Source organism: Bos taurus, chromosome 12, assembly GCF_002263795.3.
Source record: "Bos taurus isolate L1 Dominette 01449 registration number 42190680 breed Hereford chromosome 12, ARS-UCD2.0, whole genome shotgun sequence".
NCBI classification, from domain to species: Eukaryota; Metazoa; Chordata; class Mammalia; order Artiodactyla; family Bovidae; genus Bos; species Bos taurus.
The window spans coordinates 25325478-25343975 of record NC_037339.1 but is presented as its reverse complement, the minus strand read 5'-3'; the positions used below and the strand labels follow the sequence as shown (position 1 = coordinate 25343975).

The following is an 18498-nucleotide window of genomic DNA, read 5'->3' as shown; positions in this document are numbered from 1 at the left end:
TACGGGCTGTATCCACGTGCCAAAGTCATAACTGAGGGCCTTGGGACTTGAACCCAGATGTACTCCAGTGATTCTGAAGCTGGCGCCCCTGCCCCCTCCTTTCTGACCTGAGCTCTGTGTTCTAGTGGCCTAGACCCCTGCCAGCGGCCGCTCATCACGTGTAAAGCAGGCTTTTGAAAGCCTTTGCTCCTCTTGGGCAGACCACTTAAACTGCCAGAGAGACTCCGTGTGCAGGAGACCAGGCAGGTCATCCGGCCTCCAACGTCTCCGCCTGTGCGCCCTGAGGCGGGGCGGGGGGAAGAGCAGTGCAGTGGGATTCAATCTGGAGTGATGAGTTCAGGGCACGTTTTTCCTCCAGACATGAAAACTACCCCATGCCACTTACTACCCCAGACAGCCTAAACTGGAATTTTCCAGGGGCTTCCCTGGTGGTCCAATGGTTAAGACTCTGCACTTTCAATGCAGGGGGGCCAGGGTTCAATCCCTGGTCAAGGAACTGAGATGCCACATGCAGTGAGGCAAGGCCAATAAATTAATTAACAATAATAATAAAATAACTTCATGAAAATAAAAATAAATTTGCATTTTCCAGAAAAAAAATTTACCATATGTAAGTATGAACTGGTTTCACTGATTTTGAAGTTAGATAACTTCAAAACAATTATCAGTTGATATCCAATTCTTCAGATAGCTAGTAACTGAGTAAACAGAACAAATGTTTTGCCGATGATATCATAACTGCTCCTACGCTTATTAATTGTTTTTAAAAGGCGTTCTTTTGTTTTCCAAAAGGGAGTGTGTGTTGGGACACTGATGCTGCCAGTACTGAAATAGCCATGCCAATTCCCTAGGTTCCTCAAACTTCGTGAAGTATAAAGGCTGGATTGGCTGTTGAAGATTTTATTTTTAAAGGCAGTGATAATTCTTCCTAGGGCTTCCCTGGTGGCTCAGCGGTGAAGAAACTGCCTGCCAACACAGGAGACCTGGGTTCGATCCCTGGGTCGGGAAGATCCCCTGGAGGAGGAAATGGCAACCCACTCCAGTATTCTTGTCTGGGAAATCCCACAGACAGGGGAGCCTGGCAGGCTACAGCCAACAGGGTCCCAAAGAGTCAGACATAACTTAGCAACTAAAAAAAAAAAAAAAAAATTCTTCCTACCCTAGGCGTTTTCTCTCAAATCCAAATAAACTGAAACACACAGGACATGCGGAAAGGATGGTACAACTGTGTTGCCAAAGTGCAAATCTAATTCCAAGGGGCTCTTGTTGATCTGTAATTGGCAAGGGTCAAACGATTTAGCAATTGTTGGAATCCCCTTGAGGGAAAGGCTTCTAGAACCAAGAATTCCACACCAGACCTCCCCCCACCCCCGGGCCCCCACCGCCAAAAAAAACGTCTATTTAGAACAGAAAAGTTGATTTTGTTTTATTTGTACATTTCCCAAACTGGATCAGGCGTTCAACCACAGCAGGGCCAAGATCTTTTACTTCCCTTCACTGAGCCTGCTCCAAAGTAAGCAATGATGTTGGTGACAAAGAAAAACCACACTCCCAGTGAAATCATTCTGAAGGCTACAGCTACCACTAAATGAATGTCAAAAACCACACTACACATCCTCGTGCTCCAGATATTATGTGTGGCATTAAAATAGGTGTTCTCTCCCTCGCTCAGCAATTCCAATGGATTAGTCATTTATTTGAATCAAGAGCACCTGGGGAAGATTCACCAGACTTCCACGGCTCCCCTGCTTTCTGTGGAAGCCAGCTAAGGAGCACAGCCACACGGTCACAGACCATAGGTGGCCAAGGGCCTGGGCACAGGTGTGTCCTGATACCATGAAGGTAACCGCATGGCCTGAGCCAGGGAGCTCATAGACGCCTGGGCGGGGAAGACCCCGGCCTGGCTCTTATCAAGAGATTTTCCTATAAACACTGCCAGGCTGAGAAATCAGCGTTTTAGATGGTTCTCTGTGGGATTTCTCACCATCATGAAGAACCTCTGCGTTCATCCTTCTCTAGATGAGCACATGAGTTCCTGTTCACAGATTATACTCATACACTCACACATACACACACACACACTCACACCAAGAAATAATCTGGCATAAAGACTATCGTGTTATAAATGTTTCTAAATAGATTTATATAAAATCTATATAGATGCTGGACCTAGAGATTCCAAGGCACATTTTGCCAGTAGAACTAGGATATGGGGGAGATGGACAGGCGTGCAATACGAGGCGCGCACACACCTTCAGAGTGCATGCACCACCCTAGACGCAGCTATATCACAGGATACAAGCGTAGCTTTCATAATGTTCTACACATAACCTCTCTCAGAATCCTCTCCGACCCGCATTCATGCGACATTTCATACTTAAAACGCTGTCCTACTTTCCGGGGAAAGGAGATATATTTAGGAACATTCATAAAACGTATTCACAGAACACCCTGCTGCGTGGCCGCTGAACGCGTGTGCTCCGTAATCTGTACACACGTTCACAGGTGCGGGGAGAGGAAGCCGGTCTGAACGAGACCTTTCATCTGCTCCATCTCTCATAAGCAGCTCCCCGCCCAACCAAGCAGCGATTAGGAGCAAACCCGGTTTTCCACCGCCGCCCCTTTTGTGGGGCAATGCGGGGCTGTGCGTGCGCTCCCACTAGGAGGAGAATGCCATTTCCTCTCCGCAGGCTTTTTAGCACTGCGGGCACCAATTTGTACAGGGGGCAGCCTCACAGTCCCCGAAGGAACTTGAGACCCCGCAAATGTACTTGCTACATCCACCCTGCCCCCCCACCACCATGCACGGACCCTAGTCCTCCACCCTCCGGGCCCACGGGAGAGCGCACACACAATAAGAGGCCTGGCCCGGCCACTCCTTCTGGGCGCAGACTTGGTTCCCGTTCCGCGGCCAGTTCTGACAATGACCATCACCTCGCCCGGCCCCTGCGCCCTGGTTCTCCACTAACAACGCGGCGGCCGGGAGCCCCGCTCGCCCGACTCCCCGTTTCCAGCGCGGCGGTGGCACCAGACAAAAGAGGCAGGTGCCCGCGGCCCGGGGGCCGCCCGCACACAGCGCCCCCGGCCGGAGCAGGACCGGGAAGCGCCTTTCGAGGAACGGAGGGCGGGCGGGGCGGCGGCGGTCGAGGGGGCGCCCACCGGCCCTCCGCGCCCGCTCTCCCCCGGTGCCCCGCAGCTGCGGGAGAAGCAGGCTTGGCCCGGCCCCCAGCGGGGCCCCCGGCCGGCCCTCCCCACTGCTTCCGTCCCCAGGCGAAGGCAAACCACGCACCGGTCCGCGGAGAGACGCCGCCGGGGGTCTTTGTGGCCGCGCTCGGGCCGCCTAGTGCGCTGTCCTCGCCGGGCTGGGCGCGGCCGGGCCGCGGGGCTGCGGGGCCGGGGCTGGGCGGCGGCGGCAGGAGCGCGGGCGTCTGGGCTGCAGCCGCTAGAGCAGGGATGCGCCTCGGCCGGTCCTCATTGAAATGCGGCGCTTCGCACAGCCTCACTCCTGCCTCTCTCCGGAGGAGGGCGGCGGCGGCGGCGGGCGCGCTCCCTTTTCTTGTGGCTCACTCGCTCGCCCGCCCCGCTCCTCCTTCTCCTCCTCCGCGTGCGCGCCCCGCGCCCCCGCCCCTCCAGGCCCGGCGCACCCACCACGGCTGCGCCCCGGGCCCCCGCCTCCCGCGCCCTGGCCTGCCACGGCGACCTCGCTGCGTCTGGCTGGACAAACCCCCTGACCTCCCGGGCCCCGGGAGTGGTTGTCTGGAGACAGGCGGCGGTCGGTGGTGGACCTGGGGACCGGGAGAGAGAACGTGGACCGGGTCTGAACCGGGAACGTGAGGTGTGTCCTCCTCAGGGCAGGCCGGGCGACGGGAGCGGAGGAACATTTCTCCCCTCAGGGTACACACACTTGTATGTGACCTCATGGTTTGACGCCATTCCAAAACTGTGGAAGCCAACGTGATGGCCTTGTGATCAGTTCTCACCCAGGAGACCCTCCCTACCTACCGACACGAGGGTCACCCTCAGGCCCCCTAATTGGGAAGGGCCAGATCTGCGCATAGATCCCACCCATCAACTCCACTGGAACCCGGGACTTGAGTCATCCTTGAAACTGTGACCTCTGCTTGGAGCTGAATATGTCACAGCAGGCCTTTGATAACTTAGAGGCCAAGTTTCGCTACTGGACACCTCGTGGCTGCCAAGGCTAGTGGTCAGCACTGGAAAGCCCCATGAACTCACATAAGCCTTCCCTCCTGGAGCAGGAATGTTGTCAGAGCCCAGACTGCTCACAGCTTCCTCCAGATTTTGCACAGAAGTCCAAGGAGTGGGATCAGGTCGCAGACTTCCGTGAAACCTTAGCCTGTTCAGTGCTGCCTGAATTCAGGTCCAGTTCATCTCCTGACTGTGGGCCATGTCCCCTGAGACGTGTGGGTGTGTGTGTGCTAAGTCACTTCAGTCGTGTCCGACTCTCTGCGACCCCCCTGGACTATAGCCCACCAGACTCCTCTGTCCCTGTGATTCTCCAGGCAAGAATACTGGAGTGGGTTGCCCTGTCCTCTTCCAGGGAATCTTTCCAACCCAGGGATTGAACCTGGGTCTCCTATGCCTCCTGCTCTGGCAGGCAGGTTACCTCTAGCACCACCTGGGAAGCCCCTTGAGACGTGTATTTGTCGCAAATACTCACACATACACAAATACGCAGGTATTTCTCTCTCTTCCTGAGCTTACATCTTTTAATGGAAAATCAACTTTTTTTCTATCAGCTGAGCCCATTATGTATATTTGACTAGTTATTATTAATAAGAGCTATTCTGAATTACTTTCGAAGTATTATGTAAATACTAAATAATTACCGTTTGTTATAAAATGCAGCTCAAATGAGATGCATGTTACATATTCAACAAGTGCTGCATATTTATTTTTGAACTCCTGAATAGCCCAGGGATGAGTACAATAAACTCACCAAATTAACTACATGCAAAGTACTGAGACTGTTCCTTCAAATTCTAATCAAAACGAGGCCAAGGGGTAAGTGTGAAGAAAGTAAGGAACCAAGTGTATTATGAGAAGGGAAATAAGAGTTTCTGTTTATCTTTCCAATGACAGATGCCAAGTGATTTCTGCCAAAATGCTAAACCAAGAGATATATTCCCTCTCCTAACCCCTACATTCTATCAGGGTCATTTGTTAAGCACTTTAAGTAACTCAACCATATCTTTCCTCTGTCCTAGCTCTTCAACCTGGGATATGCAGATAATGTCCAAAGAAACACTTTTGAGTTTGATCCTCTCAGTTGTAAAGTGCTCTCACTAGAAACTTTTGGGCATTATTAACCCTTTCATGACACCAAAGGGTAACTGATAAGTAAATAGATGGGCACACTGAATAGTACCCACCAGCTACTATACTTTGGTCATATCATTTAGTCAGGATAGCAGGCTGGCACTAAGTGGTACCCAGTAACCTAATGGAAGTAGCTATGTGTGCTGTGCTTAGTCACACAGTCGTGTCTGACTCTTGCGACCCCACAGACTAGCCTGCCATGCTCCTCTGTCCATGGGATTCTCCAGGCAAGAAACCCACTGGAGTGGGTTTGCTTGCATCCTCAGTCGCTTCAGTCATGTTTGACTTGCAGCAACCTAGCCCACCAGGCTCCTCTGTCCAGGGGATTCTCTAGGCAAGAACTGGAGTGGGTTGCTATGGCCTCCTCCAGGGGATCTTCCTGACCCAGAGATTGAACCCCTGTCTGTTGTGTTCCCTGCATCAGAAGGTAGGTTCTTTACCACTGGTGTCACCCGGAAAGCCCCCAAGTAACTACAGAAGTGCCTAAATTATTCCAGTGTGGCATATCTAACTCCTATTCAATAATAATTCCTGATTTAAATGAAATTTAACCAGGAAACTCCTTGTTCAAATAATTTTCAAAAACTGATATTACTTTCTTTTTTTTTTTTTGATGTTACTTTCTATATATCACCAGGGTACTGATCAAAGACATGACTGGAATCAATCCATCCTTTCCTCCATGAAAATCTGAAGGCAACAGAGATCTCACTGGAACTCCCTAAAACTAACGCTGTGTACCCCAGCTGCTGCTCTGAGCAGCTACAGTGCTGCACCCCACAAGATGACAGTGGCTTGGACATTGTTCTGTCGATGGCAACTCTTAATTGAGTGCTTGCTCTTTGCTGTGCTGGGGGGCTTTTGTACATTTTCTTCTTCCATCCTCCTAAGAACCATTCAAGTTAGGCATTACTATCCTCATCTAAGAGATGAAGGAATTTAGGCAGAGGGAGATTACTTCATTTGCCCAAAGTCATGTAGCTAATAAATCTCAAGTCCAACTCCATTTTTAAAAAATTCCTGTGTTTAAGATTCAAGTCAGTTTTCCAATCGCTATGGCCTATAAAGCAATACCAAATTCTAATGTGAAGTGTAATCTCTTCTGGAAAAATGCAATTTTTTAACCAGTGGATTTATTATTTCATAACAGAGCAAGAACAACTCTTGCTTTCGTGAATGCTGCTTTCTGTAGTGATGGGTACCATCAGCTTGTCCTCTCTGAGCAAGTCTTTTCATGAGAATATTTGCCCTTTATGCTCGTTCACAAAGTTGATGGACAATCTGATCTAAATGTGTTTTTTCATTTTCTTGAAATTAAGTTTTCAGGTGAGGCTAGGAAAGATAAAGAGAACTAAAGAATAATAATTTTTAGTTGACACCTCTTTTTTCAGGTACCTTTTATTGGCTTCTTCATAGAAAATGTGCTTAATCATGCAGATTCAAAGAGGTTTACAGAATAAGGGATATTAGCAATGAGACGCACTTCCTGTTTTTCCCTCTAGGAGGGGGAATGTACTCTGTCCTGTTCATCATCTCTCTTCAGTCCTCCTCCGGGACCATGCAGCCCTCTACATGTCCTCTGGGACATGCTGTGCTCCTGGGTTGGGATACCCAGCATATTCAGTGCCCACCACAACAGTGGGAAATAGTTTTATAGAATATGATCGTCATTTTAATTGTCCTTTGTATTTCTTCCCATCTGGTAAAGGCTCTTTACGGCATTTCCCACAGCGTTTCCTAATCGCCTCTAATTACAGAACACTTACTTCTGCCTTCTTCCTGAATGAAAGCAACTCCCTGATGAGGGACCTTGTGGCAGCCAGTCCGGTTTTCACCACCCTGTGAATGAATCCCAGACACCACAAGGGGCCTTTCAGCCTCCCTTCGGCTGCTTCCGAACATGGCACATTCAGAAGAGAAATGAGGTTCTCTTCTGAGAGTTAGGATAGATCAGGGGTTTCTAGATATGATGGACAAAAATCTCTAAAACTAGTTTTTTATCTGGCCGTTTCTCTCAGGCTTGGCACATCACACATGATGATACGGGTCCCAACTTCACAAGTTCTGGACCTGTACAAAGGAGCCAGGGACCTGCCACCCCGAGAGGCCCTCCTGAAGTGGACAGAGAGCGTCCCAAAGCTTACATCCCACTTTCCGATGTGTGATTTCCTTTAGGAAAGGGGCGCTAAGCACAACCCACTCGCCTGCTGGCAGAGCCTCAAGTTAAAACCTAGAGTCACTTCCCTCAAATTTGCCTGGTGGTTCTGGCTCTTCTCTTTGGATCTACAGAGGACAGATCTAATGTCCCTGCCTCTCCTTGACAGCCTACTGTATTCTACCAAGTTCTGCTCCACTCCACTTTCACAAGGAACCCCGAGCCCCTCAACTGTTTCCTAGATGACTTGGTTTGGAAGCGTCAGTGCTGGGCAGCTGTCAGGACCTCCCTTGACACCTGCCTCTGGCCCCAGGTGGTGATGGGCGTCTGCCACGACTTCAACTGTCCTTTACACGCTGCTTCTGTTAAAGCAGCCAAAGAGCACATGAGTGTGCCTGCAGGCATGCTGCACCGTTGACCCATCCAGTTAATTAAGATCTCCATGTGTCTCACGTGCTTGGCTCTTAAGGGCTCTCAATTCGTATTTGTTCAGTTAGATTCACAGGGCCTAAGTCCAGTGCTCTGTAACTTCCTTGTTAAATTGTGTGTCGTTATTGGATCCACCTTTCTAACCTGTTGAGCGGGATCCTTCCAGACACGTTATGTCACCATCACATTGCCAGTGACCCCTCCAGCCTCCCGTCAACCTGATCAATACCACACCAACATCCTCCTCTTGTGTGGATAAAAGCTTTCAACAGATCATGGTCACAGCAGGCTGCATTAGCTACAGCAAATATGTTCTCTACAGCAAATGAGTATCTAGAGAACCGGTGATGGCTGAAATTCACATTTTTATATTTAGGATTATATCTTTGTTGATATTTTGAGGTCCTGGATATTTATAGATATAACTATAAATCACTCACAAGTTTCCATTCCTTCATCCATTCATTCAATAAATAATTTTTGAGTGTCTTCAATGTGCCAGACACTGTGCTAGGAAGGAGCAGTACAACCATGACGTACATTTGCAAGTCCCCTGCCCATGACCTTGACAGTCTCTAGAGAGTAGGATGGTATGTACACCTTACACAAATAATTCTTTAGTTCCAATATCACTAAGTACCATGAGGGAAAAGAACAAAGAGCTTCAGAGAGAGCATCTCTTCCCTGAGGAAGTAACATTTAAGAAGAGACCTGAAGTTACCTAGTAACAGGTGGAAGAGTATGATTCCAAGAAGAAGTAGTCTTTTGAAAACTGAGTGGGAAGCCGCTTGTTCAAGGAGCAAGAGATGGGCCAAGGACAGGGGAGGAAACGATTCTCTAAGAATTTAGATACACAAGCTGGGCCTCATGTAGGTTTGTGGCCAAAAGTCAAATTTCCTAAGGGCCCCCAAAGCCTTCGAGTTCTCAATTAAAAATGGTCCCCAGGCACTCAGGAGAAACAGACTAGGTCTTCATTGAAGAAATCCATCTTCAACGTCAGCCTCAAAGATCACCACTGATAAACTTGCAAAGAATATAGGCTTAGGGTTAAAAGAAAAATCACAAAATATATCAGTTAAGAAGGCATCGGGAGTATGAACTAGAAAAAGAAGAAAAAAATAGAATCAGAATCAAAATGATTTCTGACAGAATCAAAGTAATTATCTAACATGGGTTATAAAAATATATGTATGTAGAAGAAAGGATACAGCTTGCAAGCAAAGAGTGGGTATTATTAAAAAATGACCCAGAGTATTTGAAAAAAGTATTAAAACAGGTTGTAAAAATTATAAATAAAATAACTGAAATTAAAAACTGAGCAACAGCTTGTTTAGCAAATTTGTACAACTACAGAAAGATTTAACAAACTGGAAATGAGATCCAAAAAATTAGCTCACAATGCAACACAGAGAAATGAAGAGACAAAAGATACTAATAGTTGAGTTATAAATAATAATTTAGTAAAAAGTTTAAAGAAAAAACATCTAAATAGAGTCTCAGAAGAGAATGGGAAAAGGAATATCCAAAGATGATATTTTGTTACTGTTGTTGTTTAGTTGCTAAGTTATGGCTGACTGTTTGCAACCTCATGGATTGTAGCATGCCAGGCCCCTCTGGCTTCTACTATCTCCTGGAGTTTGCTCAAATTCACGTCTGTTCAGTCAGTGATGCTATCTAACCATCTTATCCTCTGCCAATATGGAAGATATGCCGATATGGCAGAAGATATGGCTTAGCTTTTTGAAGAACTGATTACAGACATTAAGCCCAGATTTATGAAGCCAACAGTGTCAAAAACTTAAATCCACCGTAAACCAAAAAAAAAAAAGACCAGCTACAGTTGATCCTCAATGTTCATGAATTCATATTTGCAAATTTTCCTACCTCCTAAAATTTATTTGTAATCCAAAATCAATATTTGTAGCAATTTCATGGTCATTCATGGCCATGCACAGAGTGGCAAAATATTTGAGTTTCTGCACAGATGTTCCCAGCTGAGGTCAAGTATAATGACCCTCCGTCGAATTTCAGCTCTCATAGTCTAAACATGTGTCCTTTCACAGTCTATTTAGTGCCACATTTTCCCCACTTTTGTGCTTTTTGCTGGTGATTTTGTTATTGAAAATGTCCCCCAAGCTAGCGCCTAAGTGCTGCCTAGTGTCCCTAAGAGCACCAAAGCCGTGATGAGCCTTTGGAGAAAATCCACGTGTTAAGGAAGCTTCATTCAGTCCTGGATTACAGTGCTGTTGGCTTGAGTTCAATGTTAATGTTTCAACAATATACATTAAATAAGGTATATTTTAACACAAACATATATAAAATAAGTTTATATGTTGGTCACTGATGAAAATATTTTAGCTAAAAATTTCTAGTGATGAAGATTCAATTGATCAAGAACATACATTGGTTGTGAGCTGGTATGAACAAAATATGATCTCAATGATATAAGTCAAGAATTGACAGAATTATAATAAGAAAATGGAAAAAATCCACAAATTCCCAAGTATTGATGTCAGATAGTCACTATTCTCTCCTATAATGCATTTAAGACAGAAATGAGTTATTATAGGGAAATTAATTTTTAAAACCCATACATTTGAAACTTTTCAAATATATTTTCAATAATATACTGTTCAAAGAAAAAAATTTATGGATTTTAGAAAAGACAGGGGCTTCCCTGGTGGCTCAGATGGTAGAGAATCTGCCTGCAATGCAGAACATCTGAGTTTGATCCATGGGTTGGGACGATCCCCTGGAGAAGGAAATGGAAACCCACTCCAGTATCCTTGCCTGGAGAATTCCATGGACAGAGGAGCCTGGTGGGCTACAGTCCATGGGGTTGCAAAGAGTTGGACATGACTGAGCAACTAACACTCACTTACAAAACACATTAGAAAACCAATGAACTAAACATCTAATATCAGATGTTAAAAAGAAAACAACAAAATAAAACCAACCTAAGTTTTTTAAAAGGTAAATACAAGAACTTCTGGTAGGAAAAATTCTCAGATGCCACTCAAGATTTCTGCATCTCTGTGCACACACTCAATATAACCCCCACTTGTTGAGTGTGGGTTGGCTTGACCTAATCAGGTTAGGTTCCTTTTAAAGAGGATCTAGGGGTCACAGACAGAGAAGGCAATGGCACCCCACTCCAGTACTCTTGCCCGGAAAATCCCATGGATGAAGGAGTCTGATAGGCGGCAGTCCATGGGGTGGCTAAAAGTCGGACATGACTGAGTGACTTCACTTTCACTTTTAACTTTTATGCACTGGAGAAGGAAATGGCAACCCACTCCAGTGTTCTTGCCTGGAGAATCCCAGGGACGGGGAAGCCTGGTGGCCTGCTGTCTATGGGGTTGCACAGAGTCAGACACGACTGAAGCGACTTAGCAGCAGCAGCAGCAGCAGGGGTCATAGACAGGCTTCCGTGGTGGCTCAGGCGGTTAAGAATCCACCTGCAATGGGAGAGATCCAGGTTCAATCCCTGGGTTGGGAAGATCCCCTGGAGAAGGGAATAGCAACCCACTCCAGTATGCTTGCCTAGAAAACCCCATACAGTGAGGAGCCTGGGCTACAGTCCATGGGATCTCCTAAAGTTGGACATGACTAAGTGACTAAGCAAGCAAGTGACTAACACTTTGACTTTGACAAGTCATAGACAGAAATCAAAGAGATCTAGAGCTTCAGCAGGGCTCTCCTACCAGCCTGGAAAAAATTCACAGGCATGTTGTGAATTACCTATGGATCCACATTGCAAAGAACTGTGGCTTTTCAAAGTTGAGAGTGGTCCCTAGTCACATGCTAGCCAGAAAATATGTACTTCATGTAACCACAGGAAATGTTCTGCCAAAACCAGTGAGCTTGTTACTGACTGTCAACAAAATAGCTACAATAAGAGATGGGAAGTACAAGATTTCTGGTGGCTTGGGTGTCTAATTCAGATGCTCAATAAAGGATGGATGAAGACAACTGAAATGATGTAATAGCTAGAATTTAGGTTTAAAGTTATTTGGGAAGTGACCACAGGAAGCAAGAGTGAAGGGCTGGCAAAAGAGTATGTTCTAATTCCATTCTACCTCCCAGTTATGGAGCATGTAATATAGAAGTAAATGTCATGTTCCCCCTCTCTGTTTTTTCATATTTGATATAACTGTACAAATACAATTAGGAAGGCATAATTCACCAACTGTATTGGCTTCATAACAGTCTACTTACACATTAAATTCTTTCTTTGCAACAAGTATGAGGAACCATCTCAGGATTTCAACTTTAAGTGTGAATTATCAGTTTCAAAGAGATTGAAATTAGGTTGAAATTAACAAAAGCATTGACATGTAATGATGGAAGCTACATTTATTAGAAAAGAGTAGATCCAAGCTTCTAAATATATTGTATCATAGCTTCAAATCAAAATATTGTATTAATGTATTTTCATCATTACACAATGAAAAAGAGCATTACATTTACTAAGAATCTACTATATGACAACCACTTAATATGTATTCTACCATTTAATCCTCACAACAATTCTTTTGACATAAGCTTTTCAGTTCCATTTTTACTTATTAAGAAAATTGGACTCATTCTGAAATAAAGTAACTTTCCAAAGTTCCAAAAATTATAAGGTGGCAGGTTAAGGATTTGGGAGCAAATCTGTCTCAAAAGTCAGAGTTCCTTCCACTAAACCATTAAGCCTAGAAAATAGTTAGAAAGCAAATGCAGTTCAGGAAAGGTGAATAAAAAGCAAGTGGGTAGGAAAAACAAAAAAGAAATGTTCTCAAGGGTGGAGTCACATAATGTAATAATTCACAGCTAGAATTGAACTAATATGTCAACATGACAAATAATTTTTCCTACAGTGGTTATTGTATTTGTAAAGAAATTACCAAAACCCTGAAAGCAATTTGTTCTTTATTTCCTTTTTTCTTAGCATCAGCTATTGTTGAAATTATATGATTCATCACATTGGTAAAAGGCAGATCTAAAGATTCAGGATGCTAAATCTGGAAAGTATGCATAGCCTTTATACAACTCTAGAACAAGCTATACAAACTGCAATACTATGCTTCTTCTTGTCATTTCTTCTCAATATCACAATTAATAAAGTAGCAAATAGCCCTATTCTCTAAGAAGTCAATGTTATTCCTAAAACCATATAGACAAAAGGAATTAATTTTCATTATAAATTCTACATAAGATACCCCTGGTCTTTCTAACTAGTTTTCCAAAATAAAACCTAAGGAAATAAATAATGATGATTAGAAAATTAATAAAGTTTATTTTATTTTTAATAAAATGAAAAACCAAAACAATAGAGAAAATCAATGAAACCAGAGCTGGTTCTTTGAGAAGATCAATAAAATGGTAAACATCTAAAGAAACCATGAGAAAAAAAGGAGAAGATATATACAAATTACCGGTATGAGGAATGCAAAGGTTATAGCAATACAGACTTCACAGGTACTGTAGTAATAAAAAGGGAGTATTACTGACAACTTTATGTCCACAAATCCTACAGTTTAGAACAGAAGGACAATGAAGACATATACTACCAAAGCTTTGTCAAGAAGAGATAACTTAAATAGCCCTTTACCTATGAAGGAAATGGAATTTGTACTTTAAAAACTTTCCCACAAAGAAACTCCAGACCGACATGGCTTCACTGGTGTATTATACCAGATAAAGAAGAAATAATACTAATACTATACAAACTCTACAAGAAAATTGAAGAGAAGGGAATAATTCCCAACTCAATCTAGAGACCAGCATCACTCTATACTAATTTCTGTCTGACAAAGCATAAAAAAAAAGAAAACTTTACACCAGCGGGATTCTATTCAGTTGTAAAAAGAATGAAATCTTGCCGTTTGCAACAATAGCTATAGACTTTGAGGGATTATGCTAAGTGAAGTAAGTAGACAGAAAAAGACAAATACCGGATGATTTCAATCAGATGTGGAATCTAAGAAAGAAGATGAACAAATGAACAAACATAACAGAAGGAGAATCACAGACAGAGAAAAACAAGTGGTCCCCAAAGGGGAGAGGGGTGGGAAGATGAGTGAGATAGGGAGCTTAAGAGATACAGGCTTCCAGTTTCGCAATAAATGAGTCACAAGGATGAAGTGAACAGCATGGCAGCATGGGGAAGACAGTCAGTGATATTGTAATAATTTTTTATGGTGACAGATGGTAACCAGACTTACCATGGTCATCATTTTGTAATGCATAGAAATAATGAATTACTATGTTGCTCATCTGGAACTAACATAATGTTGTAGGTCAATTCTGTTTCAATTAAAAAAAAATTAGAGCTGGTAATTTTGAAAGAAAAGTATAGGCGATAATGTAAAACAAAATAGTGGTGAGGCTAAAACAATAAAATAATGACATGCATTTGTTTCCAGTGGAGATACTTGTGGCCAAGCTTGCCAGGAGTCATGCTTAACTGTAAGATGAAAACTAACACGTTACTCAAAAAACATAAAATTATTCTGAGAATAAAAGCAAGGTAGGAATGTCCCCCAAGGGGATCTGTAATAAGGATACTGTAGGATTTTTTAAAATCTTAAATATTTCTAGGAGATGCTGCAATAAATACCACAGGATATTTTAGCATCTCTCAGTATGTTTGGGTGGAGAAGGCAATGACAACCCACTCCAGTACTCTTGCCTGGAAAATCCCATGGACGGAGGAGCCTGGTAGGCTGCAGTCCATGGGGTCACTAAGAGTTGGACACGACTGAGCAACTTCACTTTCACTTTTCACTTTTCACTTTCATGCATTGGAGAAGGAAATGGCAACCTACTCCAATGTTCTTGCCTTGAGAATCCCAGGGACGGGGGAGCCTGGTAGGCTGCCGTCTCTGGGGTCACACAGAGTTGGACACAACTGAAGCGACTTAGCAGCAGCAGCATCACCATGTTTCAATTTAGTCGGTTAGTCGTGTCCGACTCTTTGCGACCCCATGAATCACAGCATGCCAGGCCTCCCTGTCCATCACCAAATCCTGCAGTTCACTCAAACTCATGTCCATCGAGTCAGTGATGCCATCCAGATATCTCATCCTCTGTTGTCCCCTCTCCTCCTGCCCCCAATCCCTCCCAGCATCAGGGTCTTTTCCAGTGAGTCAGCTCTTCGAATGAAGTGGCCAAAGTATTAGAGTTTCAGCTTCAGCATCAGTCTTTCTAATGAACACCCAGGACTGGTCTCCTTTAGGATGGACTGGTTGGATCTCCTTGCAGTCCAAGGGACTCCAAAGAGTCTTCTCCAGCATCACAGTTCAAAAGCATCAATTCTTCAGTGCTCAGCTTTCTTCACAGTTCAACTCTCACATCCATACATGACCACTGGAAAAACCATAGCCTTGACTAGACGAACCTTTGTTGGCAAAGTAATGTCTCTGCTTCTCAATATGCTATCTAGGTTGCTCATAACTTTCCTTCCAAGGAGTAAGCGTCTTTTAATTTCATGGCTGCAGTCACCATCTGCAGTGATTTTGGAGCCCAGAAAAATAAAGTCTGACACTGTTTCCACTGTTTCCCCATCTATTTCCCATGAAGTGATGGGACCGGATGCCATGATCTTCGTTTTCTGAATGTTGAGCTTTAAGCCAACTTTTTCAGTCTCCACTTTCACTTTCATCAAGAGGCTTTTTAGTTCCTCTTCACTTTCTGCCATAAGGGTGGTGTCATCTGCATATCTGAGGTTACTGATATTTCTCCTGGCAATCTTGATTCCAGCTTGTGCTTCTTCCAGCCCAGCGTTTCTCATAATGTACTCTGCATAGAAGTTAAATAAGCAGGGTGAAAATATACAGCCTTGAAATACTCCTTTTCCTATTTGAAACCAGTCTGTTGTCCCATGTCCAGTTCTAACTGTTGCTTCCTGACCTGCATATAGGTTTCTCAAGAGGCAGGTCAGGTGGTCTGGTATTCCCATCTCTTTGTTTGGGGACTGCAAACTTCAGTCTGAGTAATTCTACAAGGGACCATCATAATGAGTGGAGTCTCCAATGAGTCTCCAAACAGCCCAGTCCACAAGTTTGGCTTAAAACACAAGTGCTCTAGCTGCTGCTACTGCTGCTGCTGCTAAGTTGCTTCAGTCGTGTCTGACTCTGTGCGACCCCAGAGACGGCAGGCCACCAGGCTCCCCCGTCCCTGGGATTCTCCAGGCAAGAACACTGGAGTGGGTTGCCATTTCCTTATGTTCCTTATAAATAGTATAGGTTTGGGCTCTGGTTTAGGAGCTAATTAGAATTTTTTCTTTTAATAGGTAAGTTAAACCCACTCATATTTATTGATATGATTGATTCATTGGATCTCAATTCTGTTATATTATTTTTATGTGGGTTATGTTATATTCACCTTGCTTTATTCTTACTGTGGTGTGTCTTCCTTGCTTCTTTTAAATGCTTGTTTTGGTGTTTGGAAAGATCTAAATTTTTGTTCTCTAGTAGGCATTTTGCATTTTTATCATTTCCAGTGCCATTAATCTCCCTTTTCTCCTGTTTAACCTTTTACTGTTTCATCTGCCAATTTAAAAAGGTATACTTTGATACCTCCAATCACCTAATGAGAGAGTCAAATCCTCAAACTGAAAAGTGAATAAAAGTCTGAAGACTGACTAGGTATGGACAGATAAACAGTAGCATTCAAATTTCAGATAACGAATTCTGATCCTGAATAAGAATTAAACCTATCCAGTGTCAATTACACATAGAATGCATTCAAATACCAGATTCACTGGTGCTAAAATTTTGGAAAACTTGCAGGAATCTTGTTTTGTCTCATTTCTGAAATGAAAGTGATAATATTTCTCACAGAGCTGTGTTAAGCATTACATAAGAAAAACACACGGAAACTACTTAACAGGGGGGAAAAAAAAAGATGGTAAAATTTTTACCAAAATAGATAGATACCTGCCAAATGGACCACAGTTAATTTTCCCTGACATTTAAGAGGACATTGCTGTTTGGAAATTGCAGATGGAATTGCTACTGATCTCAGTCTGAGAAACGTCCTCAATTTTCAGAATTTGGTAGGTGTTCAGAAAGGGACTCAAACTTCAACAACTTATTTACGTGTATGCCTGTGGCGGATTCATTTCGATATATGGCAGAACCAATACAATATTGTAAAGTTTAAAAATAAAATTAAAAAAACAAAACTTATTTAAATGTTTCCTTTAAAACTGATGACTACCCTGATGGCTCAGACAGTAAAAGTGTCTGCCTCCAATGCGGGAGACCCGGGTTTGATCCTAGTTCGGGAAGATTCCCTGGAGAAGAAATTGCAACCCACTCCAGTACGCAAAATGGGGTCACAAAGAGTGGGATATGACTGAGCGACTTCACTTTCTTTCTTTCTTTACAACTGAGGAAGCTGAAGATTGCTGGCCCAGGGCATTCAGGGTGTTGGTAGTAACTAACACGGAAGTCTCCCCAATCTGGCCATAATCAGCCACTACAGTCGTACTTCTGTCATAGCCTCCTTGTTCGGGAAAACAAAAAGAGAATGATACTACAGCCCGGGTGGCAGAGAAAGAAATGATTCTTGCTTGGACCACTGTTTTGTGCTGTGCTTAGTCGCTCAGTCATATTCGACCCGTTGCAACCCCATGGACTGTAGCCTTCCAGGATCCTCTGTCCGTGGGATTCTTCAGGCACAAATACTGGAGTGGTTTGCCATTTCCTTTTCTAGGCATCTTCCCAACCCAGGGATCGAACCCAGGTTTCCCACAACACAGGTGGATCCTTTACTCTCTGAGCCACCAGGGAAGCCTGGAGCACTGGTTTACTGAGCTATAATACTCTCCCCAGGCCCAGGGGCAGGAACTGAACCTATGACTTTAATAACCATTGGTTTCTAGATACAAAAGCAGGCTGTGAAGGGAGTCTCCAGTAGATTCGAAGGCTGCTTGGAGAGCTGGGTCCTGTGCCTCACATGTGGACAGTGAACTCAATACTAATCAGAGGTGGCGGGGGAATGGGAGGGCTGGGAGCCTGGCTGTCAGGCCCAACGGCAGAGGGCATGACACATTAGAAGGGTCACACCTCCTCCCCGCCCCGAGCGGAGCACTGAGCGTTGCCAGGGAGCCAGCCAGGGAGCCACACCCCGGCAGTGGGAGGTGCTGCAATGACCACGTGCTACGCTTTCCCCCAGGCTCCCCATGTGGAAACAGCCTCTGTGCCTTCCCTCTGTCCCCACCAGGGCCTCTTCGGGGCTCTTTTCACCCAGCCCTGGGCTCATCAGACTCCACAACAGCTGCTAATCTCCCTTGAGACGCAAAAGGTCTGTGAGAACACAAGAAGGGGATGTGTGGTCATGCAGATAGTCACACCCAAGCATAATTTTCACCACGTGATTGAGTGAGGTGCATACAGAATGTCTAAAGCCTCATAAATGAATAGCCCTGGGAGTTTGAACTGTCAGAATAAGTTGAGACTTTCCCGACTCCACATAACATTACACCTACCTATGTTTTTAAAGTGGGGAGGAAAAAAACTTCTTGAATATCTTAGACTCCAAATCATTAGCTCTATTAATTTGCTGTTTTCTTATCAATAAAA

The 18498-nt window shown here is 44.2% G+C and overlaps 1 protein-coding gene and 1 non-coding gene across 4 annotated transcripts in view; one reads left to right on the top strand and one right to left on the bottom strand.

Annotated features, from left to right (window-relative positions):
* The window catches only part of DCLK1 (doublecortin like kinase 1), a 354917-nt gene extending 351362 nt beyond the window's left edge, over positions 1 to 3555 (bottom strand). For 2 of the 3 annotated variants that reach the window (NM_001434816.1, NM_001109962.2), the window contains exon 1: positions 3290 to 3555. The gene's annotated coding sequence lies outside the window, so the exon portion shown is untranslated. The remainder of the gene's footprint in view (positions 1 to 3289) is intronic. The other variant, XM_010810737.4, reaches the window with a different exon arrangement.
* TRNAE-UUC (transfer RNA glutamic acid (anticodon UUC)) lies at positions 423 to 496 on the top strand. The gene has a single exon. It is a non-coding gene; the product is annotated as a tRNA-Glu (tRNA).
* Positions 3556 to 18498: the final 14943 nt, after the last annotated feature.